Raw genomic sequence first — 11,172 nt, 5'->3', positions numbered from 1 at the left:
CTTTCTGTGTATTCTTAGCTAATTAAGGGCTGACTGAGTTTAAGTTTCAAGCTGCTCTGCGCTTTACTTTTGAGCAGTGAAATTCAGTAATGAGTCCAACGACACTAACAAAAAAAAAAAAAAAAGAAAAAAGAAAATTCAAGGCATACATGCTGTGTCTAAGATGTTTTTCTTCACGGCAACATACAGACTACACAACTTCACCATCAAACCACAGAGTTGTGTTGTTCTCGGGCATAACTGTGAGCAGGTAATATTGATTGTTGCATCACAGAAACTCTGCTCTGTTAAAGGTTTGAGATTTAAAGTCCCACAGTTTCAATATAAAGTGTACAATAAATATCTGATGTCCTCCTGGCTTCTTCTCGTTTTATGTGTGTCAGTTTCAGATCTTCAATCTAAATCTAACATAAAACAAGAGCAGCCTGAACAAACCCCAAAGACATGTTTGAACTAATAACTGTATATTTGGAAGCTAAAAGGCAATTTATTACCAACTAGACCTGTGGGAAAACACATTTGCCCACTTAGTTGTTCCATCCAAACAACAACCAAACTGGATTTATCAGCTACAGGAGTTAAAAATGTGAGACACACTGTCCAGGAAGTGAATCCATCTTCTGTCCAAGAGCGCAGCAGCAACAACAACCATGTTTGTTTGTTTTTTTTTTTGTGTGTGTTACATTTAATTTGAAGAGCTGTTAACAGTTAATCGCAGGAACAGAAATACTCAAGAGAGTTTTAAATGTTTTCTCACTGCTGCTTTTTTAGACCTCCTCTGCTGGTGTGACCAGACTGGAGGTGCGAAAGTGAAAAGTGACAAAGTAAAATCACAGGTTGATCCAAGCTGCGTGAATTTCATGCACGTTTAAGTGTTTGTATTGTATTTTATTTATTGATGTATTTAGAAATGACCACGACCCCCCTTCACTTTAACTCTGATTGCCTGTATTTTAATGACGCTGACTGTTGAACGCAGCATGTTTCTGTCTTATCTACTGTAGTAATCTACTTTGATGAATTCCACGCACTTTTATTCCGCCTACAGCCTCACAGAAGACCTTTTGTTTTTTTGTGTCTTTCTGCTGTAATAGCGTAATGAGAAAGAGACTCCAGGCAGCGTGAGGGAGATGACAGAGCCTGTCTCGCTATTTCATTAGACCTGTCTTCAACCCACAGATAAAAGAGCAGGAGCGGGAGACGGGAGGATAATTGGAACAGCAGTATATGCAAATATTTAGCCATTTAGAGCTTTCAAGGATGTGTGAGCGTGAGTGTGTGTGTGGAAGTAGTGGGTGGCTGTGTGTGCATATGGAGATTTGTTGGAGTGAGTGTCTTTCACAGAGTGTTACATCTGTCTGAGTTGTATCTGGAAGTTTGTCAGTGTGTGTGTGTGTGTGTGTGTGTGTGTGTGTGTTTCTTCTCCCCAAGCGGCTGATGTCACTCACTAGCCGAGTGGAGGAGCATCTCCGGTTTCTTGGGCTCACAAAGAAAATAACGGGCGCTCTGTTGCGGCGCTCCATTCTTCCAACGGTCTGCGGAGACCTGGTGGGTTTTACAGGGACCCCCTCGCCCTACTCATTATCATTCTCTCTCTCTTTTTTTTTTTTTTTGTTCCTCTTTCAGTCTTTCTCCCACACAATTTCATTTTCTGTCTCGCTCTTCCTCTCCGTCCTCTTGTTCTTCTTTCACACACCCACTCTTTCTGTGTTCCCGATCCCTCTTCAGTCCTCTGGTCTCCACTGGCTGATTTTCGCTCCTGTTGCCAGCAAAGCTTCAAACTGATAAAAACACCACAATGTTGGCAAAAGAAAATCCTCCAAAGGACACAGCCGGGGAAGATAAAAGTGGACATATGTCACATTTGTCACACACCTCTGACTTTTGACAGAGCAGGTGATTTATGCGTCTCACTTCAGTGTTTCAACATTTTTTAGAAACTTCAGAATTCATGTTGTGTTTCAGAACTTGGACGTGAGATCGATTACAATAGATTCAGTGTTTTCTGATGCCATCATTCGTCCATTCATTCAGGGGACGCCATCTAATCCCTGAATTCACCACAACAAAGCATCTGACGCTTCGTCTGTATCTTGTCTCAAGAAGACACTCATCTGTGATTTACAGTCAACATGCATGTGTGGAGCATGTCGAGCTTTTGGGTGATGTAACAGAGATTTGTTGTTGAAGAACACTACTAACAAACATCAAGGAGGCATTTTCTGCTTTTGTTTAAGTATTGTCAAGGAATCTTTGAGCTCTCCGACGACTGTAGATATAATTGTTTTCTCTATCATGTCCCAAAGAGCGAGAGCGTGAAACTTGAGCCTCGTGTAAAAGCACTTGGTTATTGGGTTATTGAACAGAGGGACTGAGGTGGTGGTGGTGGTGGTGGTGGGGGGGAGTGTGGGGACAGTGATGGTCTTCACTGTGCTCCATGACACCAGAGAGTGGGAGGCACAGACTGATGAATTGTTACGGGAGGATAAAGGAGAGGCATTTACATTAAAGAAGTAGCCTCCGCCGCTCCTACCCAGCGCCCCGTCCGGTCCCGTCTGCAGACACAAACGCCTCCACACAAGAAAGACAGCTCTCAGAATTGGATTACCACTTCTGAATGGGGTCGGCTCCTGTCCGCTGGGTTCTGTCTCCAGCCCTGCTGGAATTAGTGGTTCTCACACACACACACACACACACACACACACACACACACACACACACACACACACACACACACACACACACACACACACACACACACACTCACACACACACACACACACTCACTGGCCTCAATTGGTGGGCTGTGCCCTCATTACTAGTCCAAATATATGCATGTGCTGCTATTGTCTGTCTCTCAAGACTCCCTCTTTGAATGCGTTTTGTGTGTGTGTGTGTGTCTGTGTGTGTGCGCACAAATCTTTTACATAGTGATACTGGAAACACTTTGGGTACAAAAAGCCCTCATGACCCCAAGACATGGTTTAAGGTTAGGATGACAACTAGGATTAGGCAAATAGTGATGCTGGTTATATTCAGAAGCAATGGAAACACAACTGAGTGTGTGTTTGTGATTTGTCCTTGATGGCATTGAACTTGTATCTCAGTCTGACCTTATTTTTCATTGGGGGTGCGGGACAAAGCTTCACACTGTGTAGGGACACCCTGATCTTTCACACGCTGACTTACACAGATACAGATAGTTAGGCTCAGTGGGAGCCTAACTATCTGTATCACATAAACTAAATAACCTGAGCTTACCTTTGTAAAGTTTAAATCCAGACCACCTACCTACCAGCTACCTTTTATCTGTCTCTTGTGATGGCAGGTTTGCAATCTGTAATATTAGTAGGTTACCATTTAAATAAGCTACATACCAAAATACATTTTCATTTTTTATTTATTAGTTTATTTTCATTGGATTTGCTGACACTCAGAGACAGGAAACCTTACTGGAGGGTGTTAAAGGAGGATGAGCTGCAGGGCAGCGTTGGAGGTGCGACCTCTCAAGAGGACAGGAGAGTGGCATGTGAACGGGAGGAGGACGGACTAGTGCAGACTCAAAAGCTGCAGCATCAGCTGGGATCTGAGGTGGCGATCAACAATGACTCATGAAGGGGTCGCAGGGTCATTAATGATGCGAGAGACTGTCTTAAGGATGCCAGCGTCCAGGTCGACAAGTGGGCCATCCCAGCTGGAGCATCAGCAGGACTGATTAAGGTAGAGGTCACCGTTGCACCATTTGACCAGATCGTACTATCGTGCATCAGAGAACAGATGCAGGTCAGGAGAAGGGTGAAGACTAAGTGTAGGTGAAGGGTTTTAATACACAACACAAAATCCCCCGTACTTACCCAAACTGCATAACTGGTAAAATTCTATATTATAATTTTGGTGTGACTCACAATTCGCCCCTTTCCTGTATGCATCCATCTCCTGTCAATCATCCTGGCCTCTCGTTGTTTAACAGACTAATTTGCCGATGGCGGAGGAGGGATTAGTCAGCCAGTGGTGTGATTGTCACACCTGTCATCCCTCACTTTACACATCCCTCACTTCAGCATCCATTTCACCCCGTTAAAAAAGAGAAAAAGAAAAAAAAGACAACTTCACCATATCTCCACACACACACTCTCACATATTCATCACACCCTCAGCACCATCAGCACTCTCACACTCTCACTCCTTATCTCCCTCTGTCTGGAGGGTTTTCTGTCAGATGACCTGATGGCGCCGGCAGCAACATGCTTATGTAATATACTGTACAGTATGTAGGGGCGTCTGGTGACACACAGGAAAGAGGGAGAGACTGGAGGTGGAGTATTTATCTGTAAATGTCTACAGAGGAAAGGCTTGAATGTGTGTGTGTGTGGTGAGCTGGATTGTTTTCAGAAAAAATAGCGGCGATTTTTCCTCTCCTCCTTATTTCAGTGCTGCTTTTATAATTCCTGCAGCACTGGTTTAGTTAAAAATAATATTGCTGACACATAATATAATTTAGTTATTTACTGTAAAATGAAACTAGAGTGTGTTCAAACTGTGTAATAGAGCCACAACATGTGGTAGTGGGTGATGAAATGTTGTCGATTATTTACACTGGTTATAAGAATAAGCACATGCAGAGACCTGTAAAATATGACTCTAAACATCTTTTGTGCAAACCATCAGTAGCGAATTGTAGTTAGCAGAAGGAAATAAGAAAATAACAATAACAATAACATGGTAACCAAACACCAGAACACGTGAGGTAGTTTCTGTGCAGAAACCATCAAACACAGCTGTAAAATGTTATCAGTTTCTACTTCTTTCGTGGTAATGTCTGTAGTGACCTGACCTGCTGTTACCTCATTATTACTGAACTGTAAAGTAGAATTACCAAAGAAAGATGTAGAAGCACAGGCTAAATAGAAATGTGTACATGCGCTAATGTCCACACAAAAGAGTCTTTCATGTCTTGCAGAGATAAGTAAATAGAGTCATTGTCTATGCACATGCATGGTATAATAGTGCCAGACTCATCTGCAGCTTGACGGACAGCAGTTCTGACACCATGGCAGATTTTCAGGTACAGGGTGTTTGTACGGTGTGATTTCACTTCAGCCTCAGTGTTTCAGAAGCAGTGAAACTCTGCGATGACAGAGAAGCGAGAGAGGTGACAGCAGGAGATCAGGAGGCGTCAGCTCGCCGAACAGATGTTGGTGTCAAAACATTTTTTATGAAGTGTCTGTTCCAGTGGCTGGGCTCTGATCTGGGAGTTCTTGCTGTCCCTTTTTACTCATTCTCCTTCTGTCTTTCTGAAACACACACACACACACACACACAGAACAGACGCTCTTGCTAGTCAGGCCTCATCCTGCTGTATGTTAGATCACTGCATGTTGCTGCCTGCTGACATCTAAATAAAACCAAACTTCTAATTACCGCCATTTATTATGACCATTGTTGTGCCAAAATACAAATGTCTTCTGTTCAGTTTGTCTCTTAAATCAGTCCCTGAAATAGCTTTCAAACCACTGAAGAGCATCAACGAGTACTTAATCTGGCATTCTGGTTTGAGCAGTTGAATTTTTTGGAGACTGAAATAAAAGTGAAGGTTTTGTAAAAGACTCATGATGATACGCAACAAAAACTAAAGCATGCAACCTGTTAACCTGATACTATACAATCTTCAGATAGTATAGTATCATATGATTGATTCCAGATTAGGAACATTTCCAGGAACCCAGTTCCAGAGACGGAGCTACTTGCAGTCTCAACAGGTCACATTCCTTGTTAATCCCATCGACTTGGCAAACTCCTTCAGTTCTCTCTCTGCATGCTGCTTTCTGACCAGACTGAGGATTAACCCATCGTAATGTTTCAAATTTCAGTGAACTGGAAGACGTCCTGCCCCTTCCAGTCAAATAGGAGCGACCATAGTCTTGCATCCAGTTTGTTTGGCCTCTGTGGTCATTATCCCGCCGCAGAGTCCCAACTCTCCCAGCTGTCAGCTTCTGAGTCCAGGAGATGTGAACGAGGTGTCAAGTCGACTGCATCGCTGAGCCAAGCGATGGATGACGGATCTGTGATGAGGGCAGAGAACAGACATGCAGACAGAGGAACAACTGCACACAGAGACATGGGAGACCAACTCAGCTTTTGTGCCTCTTGTCATATGCTGCTCAGCCTTTGGGGCATTATGGGAAATCAGCATGTGAGAGTCTTGGCACGTGTGTGTGTGTGGACACACTGATATTTTTCATTATGCAGGATTCTTCTAAACATTGAGAGTGTTTCCTTTTTTATACTTTTTATAAGCTGATTATTGGTTTAATCCTTCAATCATTTCCTCAGTAGAAAGCTTTAATGTTTTACTTCTTTACTTCTTCATAAGCATTTATGTTCCAGCACTTGTAGCAATGTGACGCTCATACACCCTTTCTAAAACTGCCTTGAGTTTGTATTGACCGATATGCTCGTATCAGAATAAATTGTGATGGTACTGTATGAGATTCAAAGCGTATTCCTGACCTTGAAATTGACGAAACAGTTTCACCATGAGGTCCATTTTCAGCAGCTGCTTTATTCCAATCTTCCTCAGCAGATGGTGTTTTTGAAGTCAAGGCTTGACTTTTATCTAAGTTAAGAAATTTCAGGGAAATCTCCACCTCACTATAATCTACTTCGATGTAAACAAGACTTTCTACTCAACATGACATCCGTTTCTGTCTGAACTGTTTTCGTCTGCAGCTTGATCACATGCACACGTTACTTTTGCAGCAGTCTAAATATTCTAATGCTGCTGTACATAAGCTGACGCCTGTGTCTCCCCAAGTCCAAAATCTCTGTGCCACTAGTAACACACTTGAATTTCCAGCTCAATTGTGTGCAGTCAAGCTGCATTGTGGGTACTGTAAGCACCTGCCAATAATGAGTCAGTTCTCAGTGGAGACTGTAAGAAAATGAGAAAAACAGCATGTTCAGTACATTCATGCAAAACCAGGATTTTAGTGTGAATACAGTTAGTTTCTTTCCACTGCTGCTTACATCTCTGCTGTTATTATGATAGAAGTTATAAAGGGATGAGCACACTCCCTCCCTCACACACAAAATACAGCATTTGTCTGAGCTGTACACACTTCCACTTATTGCTATGCAGCTACCTGTCTCCCATCCGTCATCTTACCTTCCTCGCAGGGCTCTCGAGCTGACACAGGGATGTCTGAACAGCCACGCAGCCGCCAGTCCTCATGACTGGCCCACAGCATATGATATGAGCCTACACACCAAATCTGACAGGAGTGTGACGTGATGGCACTCTTCCACACTCACAGTTGTGTTTTAGTGTATAGTTATGAGGACACTCGCTGACATAACGCATATCCTAACCTCAACCATCACAGCTAAATGGCTAACCACGACCCCAGCTTTAATCCTCACCCTGTTGTCCAATAAGGATATGCGCGCACACACACACACACACACACACACACACACACACACACACACACACACACACACGGTGACAGGATGTGGTATGAACAGTGTCCATGTCTCTGCACATTTCTCTCTGGGTGAGTCAGAGATGTTTTGCACAGCATTGAGACCACAACACATCACTTTCATTTTAGTTCACACTCTGAAGGGCTGTGGGCGGCACAAGTGTGTGTGTGTGTGTGTGTGTACAGAGAGAAAGGGAGAGCAAAAGGGCAAAAAGGAAAGAGAGATAATTGTGTGTATGTGTGTGTGCGCGCTTGTGCTGCTATTAATTAGCTGCTGGTTTCCGAGTGGCTGCAGACTGACACACACTAGTGGTTTTTCCACACAGTGGATGGAGGAACTGGCCTACAGTGATCTGGCATGTGAAAGATGCTGGAGAGAGGAAGCTGTCCTAATGTGGCACCCACCCAGCACAGAACCACTGAGAGCCACGCGATGTCTGAAGCAGAGTTTCACCCCTGAGGGCGTTTATCAGACCGCAGCTTGAGAAAATGGGACAGTAAAAAAAAAAAAAAGGAAAGAAAAACACATCCTGACCTTGGAATGATCCTGTTTCTTGTGCCAATTTTGTCAGACTAAGTTCCAGTGGCAAGAAAAGTATTTGAACATTTCAGAATTTCATGGTTTCCCGCTTTAATTTGTCATAAAATGTGATCTGATCTTTAGCTAAGTCAAGAGTATAAACAAATTTAATGTGCCTAAATTAATAACACAAAAAAAAAGATCTTCTAAAACCTCTGTTTGTATGTGAACCCTAAGCATTAACACCTGGTTTGTTTTTCTGAAGCCATTCTGTTGTCATTGTCCTGTAGCATCACTCAACTTCAACAGAGTTTCAGCCGACGTACAGACATTGTCACATTTCCTGAGGATTTTTTTTAACACTTGGGAATTCATCTTCCCCTCAATCACTGCAAGCTGGCCAGGACCAGATGCAGCAAAGCAGGCCCAAATCATGATGTTTCCTCCACCATACTATACGGTTGGGATGATGTTTTTATGATGATATGCTGTGACCTTTTTACGCCAGATGTCGTGCTGCGTGTTCTTTCCAAATAGTTTTTTCTTAGTTTCGTCAGTCCAATAAACATTTTGTCAATACTGCTGTGGAGTGTCAATGTGCTCTTTGGCAAACATTGGGCATTCAGCAATGTTCCTTTTAGAAAGCAGCAGCTTCCTTTGTGGTGTCCTGGTTGGTATGGTTGTTCTCAATAGAGACATGAAAGATCCATATTTTTTTGTGCTATTATTTTAAGCACATTATATTTGTTAATACTCTTGACTTAGATGAAGATCAGATCAGATTTTATGACAAATTAATGCAGAAAACCATGAAATCTTTTCTTGTCACTGTACTCGTATTTATATTTATGAAACAGGCATGTGGATCTACATCTGGATGAGTGTTTATGAGATTGGTTCTGTTGCGCATGATATGTTGTTTATAGAAATGGCTACATTATATTAGTTTTTCTATTTGTGATATCAACATTTCTCTTATTGCAAACTGTTATTTCGAGTCTCCAGTTTTATAATTAACCTCAGTTTAGGACCAAATATCTTCAAAACGATGTTTAACAACCGCATATGCTGCTCTGCATGTTAGCTGCTGTTGTTAGCACTCAGCACAATGCATAAAGACACTTCAGTTTTCAGTTTGACTGAATCTAACTTTACTCGTAACAATGTTTAAACTTGTCAGCCATTCACATAAAACCTGCAGTAAGTTAACTGAGTAAATACAATTTGGAATAAAAAAAGAGAGAGACTTTCAGTTTATAATGTTATGATACGTCATAAACTGAAAGTCTCTCTTTATTACAGATTGTGATCTATAATAAAACATCACAAAATCAAACATGTGACGGACTAAACTAGTGCAAAGGTAAAGAACAAGGAGCAGGACTTCAAAACCGCATGCACTAAAATCATAAACTGGAAGACAAGAGAACTGTAAACTCATAAATATCCAGTATATTCATATATGCCAGCTGTCATTTTGTAAATGTCACTGTCATAATTTTCCCGAAATTCACAGTTGTGCTCATCATCTGCAAGAATGAGTCCAGGGAGGCATGAAAATGACAAGAAAACACGTCTTAATGGGGGAAAAAAGAAAACAAACCTAATTAGATTAAGCCCAGACAATGATGATCCAGTGCCAAATGACAAACAACATCTGGAGCTGGCAGCGCATCAACACACACTGAGAGAAGGAAAACTAATATTTGGGAGCGTCCATTAAGAGACATGTTGGCATGTTTCAAACTTGATCTGCTGAGAAATGTGACGACACGATGTGTGTAACAGTGAGAATCTCACACACGTGGTCCCAAAGCTGATGGTTTCATCAGTTTTGTTTTTTATATTCTTTTAATTTGGTTTAAAATCCCATCTCTTTCTTTCCTCTCCTGATGCAGTGAAGCACTTTGTTCCTTGTTGGTGAAAGGTGCTACACAAATAAATATGCCTCGTTGCCTCGCTCTGCTCTGCTCTGCTCTGCTTTGCTTTGCCTGGGGGCAGTTCACATCACAAGAGGCAGGCTGTTGATTCCCGTAACAGTTCAGTCTAGACTGTGGAGCCAACAACTTCAGGTCAGGAGATTTCAGATGGGATTTGAGGGTTTGAAGTGTCTGAGGTGAGAAAAGGAGGCGGCCCACTGAGTGCCTTTAAAAGAATCAGTTGGATTTCAAGAGCGTCCCGATCGTCCAGTGGTTAAAGGTGCCAGCCGCACGAGTTCAGCACCCTGGGTTCAGGTCTGGCTGGAGACCTTTGCTGCATGTCACACCCGATATGTTCATGTTTCTTCTTTACCCTCTACTTGAATCTATCTAACCTCTACTTGCCTTCTAACCAAAGGCAAAAGTGCCCAAAAATGAAAGCAGATTCATTTAGTAAGTTGTAGTTAACCTGTGATAAGTGAGTTTCATGCTGCAGCACATATAATGAAATGTAACGACTGTCTCAAACATGAACTGGCCTCACTGTGGTGTCGTTGACACATTCATGCACCTGATACTGTATTTTATCCAGGTTATTATTCGCACATGTGCTTTTTAGGCTGGCTGAGCCCTTTGTGTGGAGAGTTTGCCTGCAGGTGTTTCCTCCAGGTACAGCGGTTTCCTCTCACAATCCAAAGCACATAATGTTGGATTAATTGGTGACTCTGTTGCCTGTAGGGGTGAATGTGTTAATGGTTGTCTGTGTGCGTGTGTGTCTGTGTGCGTGTGTCAGCCCTGTTACAGACTGGCGAGCTGTCCCAGGTGAACCCTGCTTACTGCCCCACAGTCACCTGGGATTGGCTCCAGCACTGCTGTGACCCTTCACAGGATAAACTGTGAAGATAATTGATGTATGGATGAAACCTGTGTGGTTTTCCCACTGCGACATGTCAAAATGTGTTCTGTGTCTGACTAGATGAACTAAAGGACTGTTACAGTATGGGAAACTGGATATGTGGCTGCTTGATTAGATAGACCTGTACAATCTGCATCAGTCTTTTCATATCGCTTATCTTATCACTCAACATCACATACCTTAACTTTACTGGAGAACAGTTATACAGACTTGAGTAATATTTCACAGCAATAAAGCGGTAAATGATCTGCGGGTTCCTTTTCCCATGCTTCGGGACACTTCTGAGTTATGAGATATGCAGATATGTCATTTAAAACATAATTCAGGAACTAGCGT

Source organism: Anabas testudineus, chromosome 18 (genome assembly GCF_900324465.2).
Source record: "Anabas testudineus chromosome 18, fAnaTes1.2, whole genome shotgun sequence".
In the NCBI taxonomy this organism is placed as follows: domain Eukaryota; kingdom Metazoa; phylum Chordata; class Actinopteri; order Anabantiformes; family Anabantidae; genus Anabas; species Anabas testudineus.
The sequence above is the reverse complement of the archived record's forward strand: the minus strand, read 5'-3'. Positions refer to the sequence as shown.